The sequence below is a fragment of the Cavia porcellus genome, unplaced genomic scaffold (genome assembly GCF_034190915.1).
Source record: "Cavia porcellus strain 051 isolate PalLab524CR breed Dunkin Hartley unplaced genomic scaffold, mCavPor4.1 scaffold_5, whole genome shotgun sequence".
NCBI lineage: Eukaryota > Metazoa > Chordata > Mammalia > Rodentia > Caviidae > Cavia > Cavia porcellus.
The window spans coordinates 2,698,246-2,711,573 of NW_026947488.1; the positions used below are offsets into that span (position 1 = coordinate 2,698,246).

A 13,328-nucleotide genomic window follows, 5' to 3' on the forward strand; every position below is an offset into this window, starting at 1 on the left:
CCCCAGCAGGAGAACGGCCTCTGCCTTGTCCCTCCTCAGCCTCTGAGTCCCCTCTCCACGTCTTGTTCAGTGACACTGCTCACAGGGCACCCTAAGTGCTTGTGCCCAGGCCACACCTGAGGCTGGGCTGTGGCGTGTGTCTGCTGCCCTCCTGCCTTCTCAGCTGCCGTGGACACAAGCCTGCTGCTTCCTGCCAACCTGCCCTGCTCCTCCTTAACGAGGCCACTGCCCACAGCCCACCCAGGCCCCTCCTTCTCACTGTTCTTCCAGCTTACAAATGGGCTGGCTGTGGACTTACCGCTCTTGGCCTCGGCACTTTGCCTACTGGGACTGCAAGGTGACCACAGCATCCAGGAGCTGTCCTAGCACTGACCAGAGCAAAGCTTAGTGGGAGGAGCTGCGGCCTCCTTAGACATGAGGGATGTGCAGGAGCCTGAATCTTGGAATTCTCCAGAGGATGCGGGCTGTGCTGGGGCATCCAGAGTCACCGGGACTCAGATGGGCCTGGGAGTGGCTGCAGCTCAGAGGTCAGCTTGCTCTTCCTGCAGGTCCTGCTCACCAGCACTGGTCCTAAGACCAGACTTCCCCGCACACCTGCATTGTAGCTGGCTTCTGTGAGAAACGCGTGCTTCGATGCTCAGCTGGCCACAGGCCACGGTGAATGGGACAGAGCAAGAGCTGGGTGACTGTGCCAGCTGCTGGGCTCCGGGATGCCCTCGTGGACATTTGCTGAGTTCTAAGGTGACCACATCCCGAGGTGCCGTGATGTGTATTAAGGAAAACTCCAAGTACCCCGGTGTGCAGTTCTGAAGGGTAATGTTAAGTGCATGCTTTTGGAGATGGACAGGGCAGAAGCCTCACCAGAATGAGTTTCCCATGGGAAACTCCTCTTCCAAAGCTGGATAAACATCTCCGCAGTCCTCCCCAGGGCTGGAAACTCTGACCCAGGGACCCAGATGCCACAGGAAAAGAATCTGGAAGTGAAGCATCATGCGCTGTAGCCTTCCTGTGCTGGCCCCTACTGGACACCCAGCTCTGCAGGGCAGGGCCTGGCCACTGGTCTGCTGGGGCTTGTTCACCTGCTGAGCTAGTCTGTACACCTGTTCACAGAAACCACTAGAAGCCATTGGTCTTAGCAGAAGAGAAGTCAAGCAGGCATGTGGGGAGATCACCACGGGTCTGATATTCTGGCTAGGGCTCCACAGTGGGCATCATAGCTCCAGGCTGGGAGGCTGCCTTTGCCACCCCATCCTCACCCTGTCACTGCCTGTCCTGAGCCTTGGTCCCCAGCATGGGCCCGAGCCAGGGAGCTGTGCCCCAAACACAGAGGAGGAACCACAGTGGGGTTCAGCATTGCCTAACAAGGAGACAGAGTGAAGTGCATGAGGCCAGTGTTCCTTTCTCCAAATGCAAAGAGCACGCTTAATGTTGTATTATTTATTTACAGATGCATATACAATGCTTACTCTGTGCTAGGAGACTCTGACAGAGATGTGACACCACCTGACTTAGCCCCTTTAACACCCGTGCAGTGTCATCACGTCTACATGCACACATGCTGGTATAAACATTTGCAAACATATGGGTATGCACACACATCTGTGCACATCTTACAGGGCAGGTTGCCTCGGAATGCCTGGGGATCATTGACTGACTTGGGAATGAACACATGGACCAGGGGAGAAAGTGACGATGCTCCCTACACAGAAAGGATGGGCAGGGAGGCAGCCTGCAGAGGTCGGAGAGGAGGGCCTGGCCCTGACGTCCCTCTGCGCCAGCAGTGGCCTGAGGAGGGCCACCTCCTCTCTGCATAGCTCCAGGCTTCCACCCTCCCCACCAGAGGGGGTACCGCCAGCCGCCTGGCCATGTCTGCTTTATTTCTAAATCTCAGACTGAACAGTTTATCACCTCCAGGCTGGGTCTCCAGGCAGCAGGGAAGTCACTTTCCAGCCCTGTTTGCACAGTGATTTCATGTCTCCATCTCTGTGGCAGCAGAGGGGGGACAGGAACACGCATGCACACACACTTCCCTCCCTGCCTCATTTTCCATGTAAGAAAACTGAGAAGCGTACAGGACTTTATAACACTTCAGTCAACCAAGTCCTCAGGGACGTGAGCTTGGGAAAAGTGTGCCGGTTGGCTGGGGTTCACAGTGAGCCCTTACGAGAGCAAAAGTCTGCACAGACGTCTAACACACACACACACACACACACACACACACACACACACGCGCACACAAGGGTGCACACCTCATACCATGAACATACTCCTGCACACACTCATTCACACATGCGGTGTCCCCATGCCATAGGTACGCACGTACGTGTGCACACACACCACGTCCCAACACCTACATGCAGACACACTTCCCGAGTCTTGGTGTGTAGCACAAAGCCCATCCCCTCTCAGCGCCAACCATGAACAGTGCTGCACCTGGAGGCATCCTGCTCTCTTGATGGCCTGCCAAGGCTCTGGTGGCTGGACAATGAGGACTGACAGGACGAGTGAATTTGTACATTGATCATCAAAAGGGAACCCACATCTCCAGCTGGCCTTTACAAGAGGGGGGAAGAGTGGTACCCAGAAGACAGAGACCCATGCTGGGGAAAGGTGTGTGGGCAGCCCCGGTGTGTGCGGTCCAAGGCAGGGGGCATCCGCCCAAGAGAAACCAACTGTTCTCACCCTAAGGAAAGCACTCTTGCCGCCGCCAGGCTGTCAGGCTTTTACTGCACGGCTGGCCAGTGGCGCTTGAAATGTTAATTGGTCTTTCATAGAATTTACGGCCACTTCCCTCATGCACATGTGTTGGTCACAGCCATCATTTCAGCATTTTAAAGGTAATTTTTAACATGGAAAACTGGCTGGTCTTTGCGAAAAGCTGCGGTTGTTCCCACCTGGGAGTGATAATGACCACATTTCCCAGCGCTCCTTGGCAAGGCTTGCGGCTCACACACGTGTGCTGGTCGAGGAGGCAGTCCAGGCCCCTCCAAAGGGGCAGGTGCACTCTTGTCTCAGACCAGCCAAGGCGGGTGGGGTGTCGATCAGAGGAGCTGCGACCTGGCAGGGTCCGGAAACTTGGTCATGGGTCCCGCGTGCCATCTGCACGTTTACACCCTTGTCACACAACTTGGCTTTATCTAGCACTTGTGTTTGCCAAGGCCCAGCCCCAGGCAGCAGCCCTTTCTCCACGTTTAAGAAGCATGAGTTACAACGCACACACGAGTCTGCCTCCTCAGCGGTAGATAGCCGGGTGACCTGCACACACGCCACAGGCTGTGAGTGGCTTCCTGGTCAGGGTCCAAGTCTACTTTGCTCTCCAGCCTTCTGCTCCCCAACGTTCCCAAGCCGGGCCCCCTGACCCTTGTGGGAGGAGGTGGAAATGGGGTCAGGAATTGGCAGTGGGGCTGGGGCACAGCAGTTCAGTCCTATGTATCCCCTGACACATGCCATCGTAAATGCAGGTCACTCCCCATTTCATGGGGACTCTGTAGCCACCATCATGAGGAGCGTTTCCTGCAAAGACCCTGGGATGTCCTTGGACACTCCGGGCTCCCAGTATAGATCACTTGTGGAGCTGTGTCAGGACTCACAGGCCCACTTCGCGCAAGTGAATGTACAGGAAGGGGTTCTTAGTGGCCCAGTGACATCTGGAGTGGGACAGTTCTCTGTTGCTGGACTTCCTGGGCACTGGAGGGTGTTTGCAGAATGGCAGTTCCACTCACCCTGGGGTGACAGCCACATACATCTCCAGGCATTGCTGGTGTCCCACGGTAAGGACCATGGATCTAAAGACCAGCATGGCCTGCTGAACCGCCTACCCATGATGCATTTCTGCCTGCCAGGGGCCACCGGCAGAGACTGCAGGCATGGGCTGGCCTTCCTCAGGACCCAGAAGAGGCTGCAGAGCCATGCTCCTTCAACACTGTGGAAAGGGCATCCTGACTGATGAGAGGTGCAGCCCAGCCTGGCATCAGGGGCTGCTCCAGAATCCGTGGGAGTGCAGCTCACAGACGTGGCTTGGGAGCAGCTTGGCCAGCCAGTCCCTTTCCATCTGCAGAAATCAACATTCTGCTGCCCAAGGCCAATCTGTACCTGCAGCTCACCTGTGGCCACACCTGTGTCACAGTTCGGGCGGAGGCCTCCAGGTGCCGCTGCCTGGCTCCGCCACACCCTGCTTGAATCCCTTGGTCTCAGCTCACAGGGAGCAGAGGTGTCATCAGCTTTGTTGCTTTTGATTTTATAACTGGGTTAAAAAGCAAAATAGTGTTTGCTTGGCAACACTGAGAGTGACAAATGAATCCTCTTAAGGTTGTGAAATTAGCAGATCTAAGTGACATCAGTGAATTTAGTCTCATTTTTATCAGTCAACAGAATGCTGCCGACTAAACTTCTACAGACAAAAGAGGCTGTCACTTTTCTAAGTCATGGAAAGGTAAGTGTCTTCGCAGTACTGTCCAGTACTCACAGAGCGTCAGTGTGTACTCCAGCCTGCGTTTTGTGGACAGGCAGACACCTCACTGATAAACCTTAAGATGCTAGGGTCATTTATTGAAAGAAGATGACAAACCATTTTTAGATTTTGGCTTATATATATTCCCCATATTTTTGTGCTTGTTTCTGAGCTAGTTAGTTTTTCTTATGACAACAAAAAATTCCCCTCTATTGTGCAAAACATGATTCTTGTTCATGAAAAGAGTTGTTACTTTCATTATCAAAGGGAGCCCTAATATTTGAGAGCCTCGTAACCCAACCCGTATCTACAAGAGTGGCTCCACTGCAAATTAAGGCCGTGAAATAATTAACCTCACATTCCTCCAACTGGCAAATGTGTGCAGTCTGAACTCCTAGCTGCTAGGGCCCTCACAGAGGGCAGGGCCCCTTAGGCACTGCAGTGGGCAAGCCCTGGGGAGAACTACAGGGGGGCAAACCTGGGACCATGGCAAGGCCAGAAAGGCAACTGCCTTTCGGCTCAGCAAGTGCAAGGGACCTCTTTAGAGAATTGTGACAATGTGGGCCAGGCGACACACGCAGTGTCGGTGCTGCTGCACTATCTGTAACAGCTAGGAAGACCACAGTCACCTCCCCAAGTCAGGACAGGGTGGGGTCCAAGCCCTAACAACTGCACCTGGCCTCTTCCTAGCTCAGGCAGACTTGAGGCCCAGCACCTCTCCAGACCAGCTGTGTCTGGGCAGTGGGTTCAACAGTCTCAGGGGCACTGATCTCCGGGGTTTCTACACAATGCAGGGGGGCCCGGGATGACATCATACTGGCTGTAAAATGTTTTGGCACTTTGGACACAGGTGCCATTTCCCTTGTGTTTCACTGCTAAACCAAGCTCAATGGTCTCGCCTAACTGTAGCAGGCAACACAGAGGGTCCTCCCAGGGCCCTGAAGGAGGGCAGAGAAGACACTCATGAGACCCAGCAGGGCCCCCCACAACCTAGAGTCCTTCTGTGGGCGAGAGCACGTGACCCACCCTGATGGGCAGCTGCCGAGCTAAGTAGGCAACATGGACTCAAGAGACTCAGAGACAGCACTGTTAACCCCGGCTGAGGAACAAAATGGGAGACACCATTCACGAGCTATAACAGAATCTCCTAAGAGTCCAGCGTGTTTCTGTGCACTCGCAGGTAACAAAGGTGCTAGGGACGGCTGAAGGGGGCCTCACGCGGAAGGAACAGGAGCAGAGGACCATCAGGGGGCGGTGACAGTCTTACTTCTTTTACAGATCTGAGCTCATGTGACCAAACGGTGCCATCTGCTAATTCTGGGCAGCGGACACCCCAGTGTTTGATCTTTTACTGGGCTCTTCAGAGCTCTGTGGAGTTCTTTTTTAAGAAATGAAATTAACCAGCATGCATGCTAAACACAGTGCACCCCGCATAGTGACACAAAGATAAGGTACAGTGTGCTGGCCGCTCTTGGTCACCCCGAGAGGTGGCCGCCCATCTGGAGATGAGGTCCCTGCAGTGAATGTTTCAAACTCTTGAAACATTTGCTACGGAGGAAGCCGCAGGCAGAGCGGACCCTCCCCAGTAGTAGCACGGCAGATGACGGCAAATTCTAACTCTGATTAATACTCAGTAAATAAACCTGGAATTCACGAGCACTGGGATATTTAACTATTTTTTGGAGAGGGAGGAAAGACATTAACGGTTCCCTTCTGTAACTTTCCAGGCACAAGGGTAAGCTGGCAGAGCTATTTTAGTTAGCGACGGGGAATCTTCAAATTTTCCTCCCACCCGTTACTTCTGTCTTTGACAGGTTGTGAAGAAAAGGGCTGAGTTCCAGGGGGTTCTCTCGGCATGCTTGCAGGGATGTAGGCTTCTGGAGCTGGGGAAGCGGGGTGAGTTTCTGATCGGTCACAGCCCCAACGGAGCCATTCAGGGGCCCCGTGGCCACTGAGAGGCTGCAGAGGTCCCAGGCCAGGCTTGTCAGGTGTGCTAAAGCTGTGAGATGCTGCCTGCAACCTTAATGATCCAAAATAACCCGTCTTCACTTTTGCCACTTGGATTTTATCAAAATTCTAGAAAATGAGAGTTTATCAAAAGTGAGAGTTGTTTTGAATGTCACTGCTCACCGATGGTGGTTTTGGAACATCTTCACTGCACCCCGTCATTCCTGTCTGCACCCACAGCGTTTGCAGGGTGTGGAGAACATTACTGCTCAAGAGTTATGAACTGAGCCAAAGCCCAAAGCACGGAGGCGGAAATAATGTGACCGGAAGCCCTGGGCATGTCTCTGAGGTCCCGGTTTTCCAGGAACTGGACTGTGAAATCCAGAGATGTGTGCTCCTGTAATCGGCAGACTCCCTCTTCAAGCACGGCTGCAGGTGACCTCGCAAGTACTTGTCAGCTGTGGTCCCAGTCCCACTCGGGGCCCAGGCTCCAGGTTAACCACGATGGCTGTGGCTGCACGGCGTGCGTCTTTTTATGTAGCTTTTGCTTTCAGTAAAGACAATTCATTCACTGTGCTGCTGCACACGAGATCTTCCTAACTGCAGATCTCAAAGGAATAATAAATAATAGGTTACCAAGTGATTATCTGGCCATCAGGTTTCTCAAGTGTCTCCTTGTGTGGCCCTGTTTTAGATGCCACGGTCTGGCTGAGCCAGAAGCCTGGCCATGGGGTGACTCTCCTTCAGCACTGTACGCCTGCCCTCCCTCCAAACACACATCCTACCTGACCTCCGACAAGTGTCCAGCACCTTGCTGGACTGAGGCTACTCTAGATGTGAGATAGCAGCAGACGGAAAGGGCAACAGGACGCTGAGAACAGGAAGCTGAGAACGGAGAGGGCTTGGGCACATCCTGGGTATTCCCAAGCAAAGCTCCCGGCATGCTCTGCTCTCCTGGGTGCCACGGCTTCACGCTCCAAGACCTCCAGAATGAGGCATGGCTATGTGACCGGTTTCAGCCACCAAGGTGTTGCAGATGGGATGCCACTAACAGGACCCCTCAGCTCTGCTCCGTTTCCTCACAGTGATAGTGACACTTGTGACACGAGAGCCCAGAGCCAAATGGTGGCCAGCAAACGCCCAGAGCAGTCTCTGCTGTGATGGCTGAGCTATGGGACAACTCAGGAGCTCAACTTCGACTCAGATTCATTATGTTGAAGGCTTAACTCCAGGACTTCTGGATGCGACTGTATTTGGAGATAGGATCTTTGAAGAAGTGAGGTAAATTGAAGTCACTGGGGTGGTCCCTAATCTACTCAGACTGCTGTCCTTAGAAGACGAGATCAGGACACAAACACACACACACACACACACACACACACACACACGGAAGTATTTCCACGTGAGGACACAGGGAAAAGGTGGCCATCACCACCAGGGGGAGAGGCTTCAAGGGAAGCCAAACTGCTGAGACACAATCTCAGACACAGAGCCTTGAGAATTGTAGGACATCGCATTTCCGTTCCCCATTCTGTGGTGTGGCAGCCTGAGTCAACCAAGTCACCTGCACTGTGGCCAACGTGGCCTTGAGACGCAAACTCAGCTGGGTTAAGCTCTAGAGATTTGTTAGGGGGTGCAGCAGGGGAGTGCTTGAGGGCAGGAGGAGCTGGGCTTGCCCCAGGAGCCTTATCCACTGCGGGTCCTTCAGGGTCTTCTGGCCCTGCTTGTATCTAGCAGCCTTTGGACATTCCCTGGACTAGAGCCCAGCCAGCCCTGCACCTGGCCCTGGAGTCCCGGTACACAGCAGAGTCTGCTCTCCAGAAGGGCCCACAGGATAGATGTGTACCCTCCATACCCACTGGGCAGACACACCAGGGCCTCCTGCGTGGGAAGAGTCCATTGAATTTCTGCCCTGCCCTAGGCTGGCCAGCCCCACAGACTCAGCAAGCATCTGCTGGTAGATGGCACATCTGAATGGTGGCTGCCATCCAAACACAACTGGGCCCAGGTCTGGGAGCAGTTACAGCTTTAGGAAAAGTGTCCCCTCCACCATCCTAGAATGCTGGGGCAGGAGAATACAAGCCAAGGAAGGAGCCTCACGAGGAGCTTGGCAGAGGTGGGCTTCAGTGTTAGGCCCTGCTCCAAGAGGCCCAGGAGGAAGGTGTGGTCAGGGCGGGTCTCCCAGACCCCAGACCTGGGCTAGAACATGGCATCATCAGCATAGTCTCTCCTACATTACAGAAACGGCTGCCTGTGCCCTGGACCAGATGGGCACTGCGAGTGACACTGCATGGATCCCTGCTGGGTGCCTGGTCCTGTCCTAGTGCAGAGTTGGAAGCAGGCAGGAAGCTCACTGCTCTAGTGACATGGCCGAGGCCCGGCCGGCACCTGCCTCTAAAATAGCCCTGTGTTTCCAAAGGCCATGGCCCTTCTGTGCTTCTTGGGCCTGGACAGGGATCTGCACACACAGGATTGTGCCCTGAGGTTCCCTTGTTCAGGGTCCCCCCATCTGACCCTGCTCACCCCACTGTGGGGCTGTACGAACCCAAGGAAACGACTGACCTGCTGCCGAAATCAGGAAACTGTGAGATCATGCTCCTAAGTTTCAGTGCCCTCGGCTGAAAAGCAGGCACTGTGAGACCTGCCCACCCTGGTCCCAGGGCTTTTGGGGACCAACAAGGAGAAAGAAGGCTCAGTTGGCTTCCGCCCCTGGGCCCTGGGAAGGGAAGATTGTCTCCGGGGTGGAAGCTCCATGTGCTAACTGTGCCATGGCTCATGTGAAATGGGGCCTCTTCTGACTCCTTGTCCCCGGAACTGAGATGGTCAGCACTTGAAGGGACCCAAGAAGAACACCCCTCTTTGGTGCTGCCACGCAGTGGCTGCCACCAGGGGGCATCCTGGCAAGCAAGGCTCTTGGGTTGACTTGGATGCGAGTTTAGGGAAAGACCTCAAGAGAAACAGGACCTGACCAGGGAGGAAGTCCAGGATGGCAAACAGCAGAACCACAGCTCCGGCCTTGCAGAAAGGGCTCCCGGACACCCCTAGGCCTGTGCACAGTTAGCCCGGGAGCTCCTTCTGGCTGCCGGCCTTCGGTCAAGGGCAGGAGCCTGGCACGTGCTGTTCTACCAGCTTTGAAAAATACGTTAAATATGGAATGCATATTGCAAGCAAGCACAGTCATGGAAACCAAGTCAACACTGCACTATTTTTTTAAAATTTAGTTTTGCTTTGCCTCTTCCCCGTAGCTTTCTTCCGCCCCGTGTTTTCATTCTAACCCTGGTTACGATCCTGGATCCACTGCAACATTCACAATGAGGCACGGGAAAAAATGGAACAATCTTGATCATATTTTAAGCCACAAAGTAATATTTCCAAAGCAGAGTGCAAATAGAATTTTACATAATGCACAGAATAAATGCCTCTGAAAATCAATATTTCCAGCTGGATGTACAAATTAAATGATGATATTCAAGTGCGAGATTAAAACAATGATTTAAGATAGGAATTGAGTTATGCTACCTCATGCCTGCCTACCGCTGAATATGTTAACAGAACAGATCTGTTAGTACCCAGTCCATTTATCTCCCCAAACAGGAGGTGGAGGTTGCTGCCTGAAGGTGAGCGGGACGGTCAGCAACACCTCTCGAGGTAGATTTGAGCAGCAAGGCTGCACAGCCAGGCACCTGTGTAGGAGCCCAGGCCCTGGGTGTCATTTATTCTCCCCTTTCAAGGCGCAGTGGGTTCTGCTCACACCTGTTAGAGTCTCCTCCTAGGGCTGCTAGCAGCAACCCCGGGACAGCAGCAGGTGTCACTCTCGTGAAGCTCTGGACACTTTGCACAGCTGAAAATCCCCGATCAGGGCTGAAACCTGCGCCCGTTTCCACACTCGAGCGGCAGGAAGATAAGAACAAACTTTAAAATCCCAGCTAATCCTTACTTGGCTCATAAGCAGTGTTATTTAAATCCCGCTTTTAAATTGTGCTTCTCTAGCTGATGTTGGTGGCAGAGTTGCCACAGCCAATGTCAACCTGCACTTGACAGTGTTAGTTCCCGGGCTCTGCACCTGGCCAGTGCACGATTCAAAGCCAGTCACAGTCCTCACCAGCTGGGACTCTACCAGCACCATCCTGCTGGCTGCACACGGCACAAGGCAGGTGGCCAGGCTGCCCTGTCTCCCCGTGCTGGGCATGATCCCTGCCCTGTGCCCCACCTCCAGGATGCCTGATGAGCCTCATTCAGAAAAATAAACTTATTTAAATGAATTCAGCAGCTATTTGCAATACATGTCATCATGGCCAGATGTTCCAGCACTTTAACATTAATTTGTTTGACCCTTGTAACAGCTCTCATGTAGGTCCCTTGCTCTCTCCACCTTACATGTGGGGAAACTTGACTGGTGAGTTCTGGAACTCAGATCTCCAGCCACTCTTGGTCTCACAAAGCAGCTGTAGTAACCGCCAAGAATTTAAGGAAGTTTGGCTCTTATTTTTCCTTTCCCATGTATGGGACCAGGAATGAATGCCTCGCAAAGGACTGACCATCCTAACAGGAACAGTGCTGAGCACTTCACCCATTCAAAAAGTGTGTGTTCAGCACACGTGTGGTGAGCAGGCAGCGGCGGACAAGAACAGGTGAAAACCCTGCATATCACTCATAACTTCGTGCACCTGCCGGGCTGGCTGCAGCCGGGCTTCCTTCCCTGGTCCTCAGACTGATCTCACCTGAAGTTCTGAACGGAAGCTCCTATTTCCTCAAGCAGTCATGCTAGGGCTCTCCCACAATAGATTCCACGGCACGTTACAACACCTTTGTATGAAATTAGAAAAACCAATATTCACCTCGGGATTGTGCAATAAATAGAATTTATTAAAGTACTTGTGAATTACCTCCAGTGAGAGATTCATCTTTGATCCAGATTTTAATAAGGATTATATAATCATAATGAGCCATAATAAAAGAGCCGAAGCTGAATAATCCACTTTATGACCAGTATTATTACGAGCCCCCATTTATTACAATTCATCAGATATTTAAAGCATATGTAAATGTTGCAATATGAAATAGAGGCAGAACAAGAATTATGGTATATGTCTGTGTAAATTTATCTTCCTGACACCTAAGGTCTCCAGACTCCTGAAGCCTGTGCTATCAAAGGGATCTCAGCAGAAGAAGGTTACAAAAACGTGGCTTTGGGTCTCGGGAAACAAAAGCGAACATCTCACTGCAGAAACGGCCATCTCTCCCCGTACAGAGGAAATCTGAAGGCTCTGGGATTCAATTTTATGAGGACTAGAACACATCTAGGTTAACTGAATACTGAACCTTTCACCAAAAGGGCTCAGATCCTATCTAAACTGTCTAATTCCCTGCATTAGCAGGTCCATTATGTGGAGCACGTGAAGCCTTAGTGATCAGAGCCCAGGCCCGAGCAGTATGCGGACACAGCAAGCCAGCAGCACGAAGACGGAATGCCCTGCTCAGACGGCAGCCAGCGCCTGCGTCGCCGGCCAGGTCCCGAGCGTGGCCTTAGCTGGGTGCTCAGGTGGTGTCCGGATCATCTCGGTCACCTGCTCTCCGCCTGAATTCCCAGCTGTGGTCTCTTATCTTCCACACTGGGCACCCTGCGCCCCCCCCCCCAACTGCCATGTTTCATTTTGATGTGCCCTCTTCCCAAGTCGTGCAGTAAAATCTTAAGGAGGAAAAGGAGAAGAGAAGGAGAAGGAGAAGGAGAAGGAGAAGGAGAAGGAGAAGGAGAAGGAGAAGGAGGAGAAGGAGGAGAAGGAGAAGGAGAAGGAGAAGGAGGAGAAGGAGAAGGAGAAGGAGAAGGAGAAGGAGAAGGAGAAGGAGAAGGAGAAGGAGAAGGAGAAGGAGAAGGAGAAGGAGAAGGAGAAGAAGGAGAAGGAGAAGGAGAAGGAGACAGGGGAGGGGAGGGGGAGGAGTAGGAGGCCAGTTAGTGGCTCCTCTGCCGACTTCCGCTGCCCAGATGAAACACTGGGTCACAATGATGTGGCACCCAGCAGCCAGCAAGGAACGAAACCAGCCATCACAGGCCGTCCACCGCTCCTGTTCCTTCGCAGGAACAAAACTCGGGGCTGGATTTCCAACCTCACTGGGGCTGGACGGAGGGGCCTCTGCACAGTGGGTGCTCTGCTCCCCCTTGCCTGCAGCCCCTGAGACCAGGGCCTGTGCTTTTTTTTAAAGCTCTTATATAGAACGAAGATAGTGGCTATCTCTTTGGGGAGACAGAGTGCTGGAAAGGTTGCAGGGTGTCTGGGCGGCTGCGTGTGTGGTTGTCATTCCCTCGTGAACACTCGGGGGGCTGTGCTCACATTGGGTTCACTCTCTGTGAGCGTGTGCTCAGTCTGCAAAGTCAGCATGTGACCCCAAGGAAGGACCAGAAGGCCAAGGGGGCTGGCCTGCCACCCGGGGGGCTCTGGGGCAAGTCTCCCACATACTGTCACCGCTGCCTTGGTGGCAGAGCACCCGGCAAATCAAACTCCAGTTGATTTCCAAAGAGCTTTCTAAAAGAACATAATTAGATTAGAACGTTACACTTGTTAATTTTTCAGTTGCTCATTAAAATTGACACGTCATTTGATTTTGACAGAAACCTTTTTATCTTGATGTAAGGTGGTAGGATAAAAAAAATAAAGCTATATTTAGGAAATTCTGAACTATGACAACTGCAATAATGAAACTGAAACCTGTCTCCGTCATTCACACTGAAGAATCCGAAGTAAACTGTTCCTCCATCACCTGGAGAAGAAAGCCAACTGGGGTGCGGTCCTTACTAAAACTTTTTAAATGTGAGTCCGTCATCAGAGGAAAAACCCAGCATGCAGATGGTGAGTCCCCTCCACTGAGAACTCCCAAAAGAGGCGACTGTGCTGTGACACCTGTTTTAGAACTTGTTCTGCTTGAGCTGGGCAGG

The 13,328-nt window shown here is 52.7% G+C and overlaps 1 protein-coding gene across 2 annotated transcripts in view; it reads right to left on the reverse strand.

The window, feature by feature from the left end:
- Nucleotides 1-13,328, reverse strand: part of Cdh4 (cadherin 4) — a 467,544-nt gene that overhangs the window by 251,370 nt on the left and 202,846 nt on the right. The gene's annotated exons all lie outside the window — the stretch shown is intronic.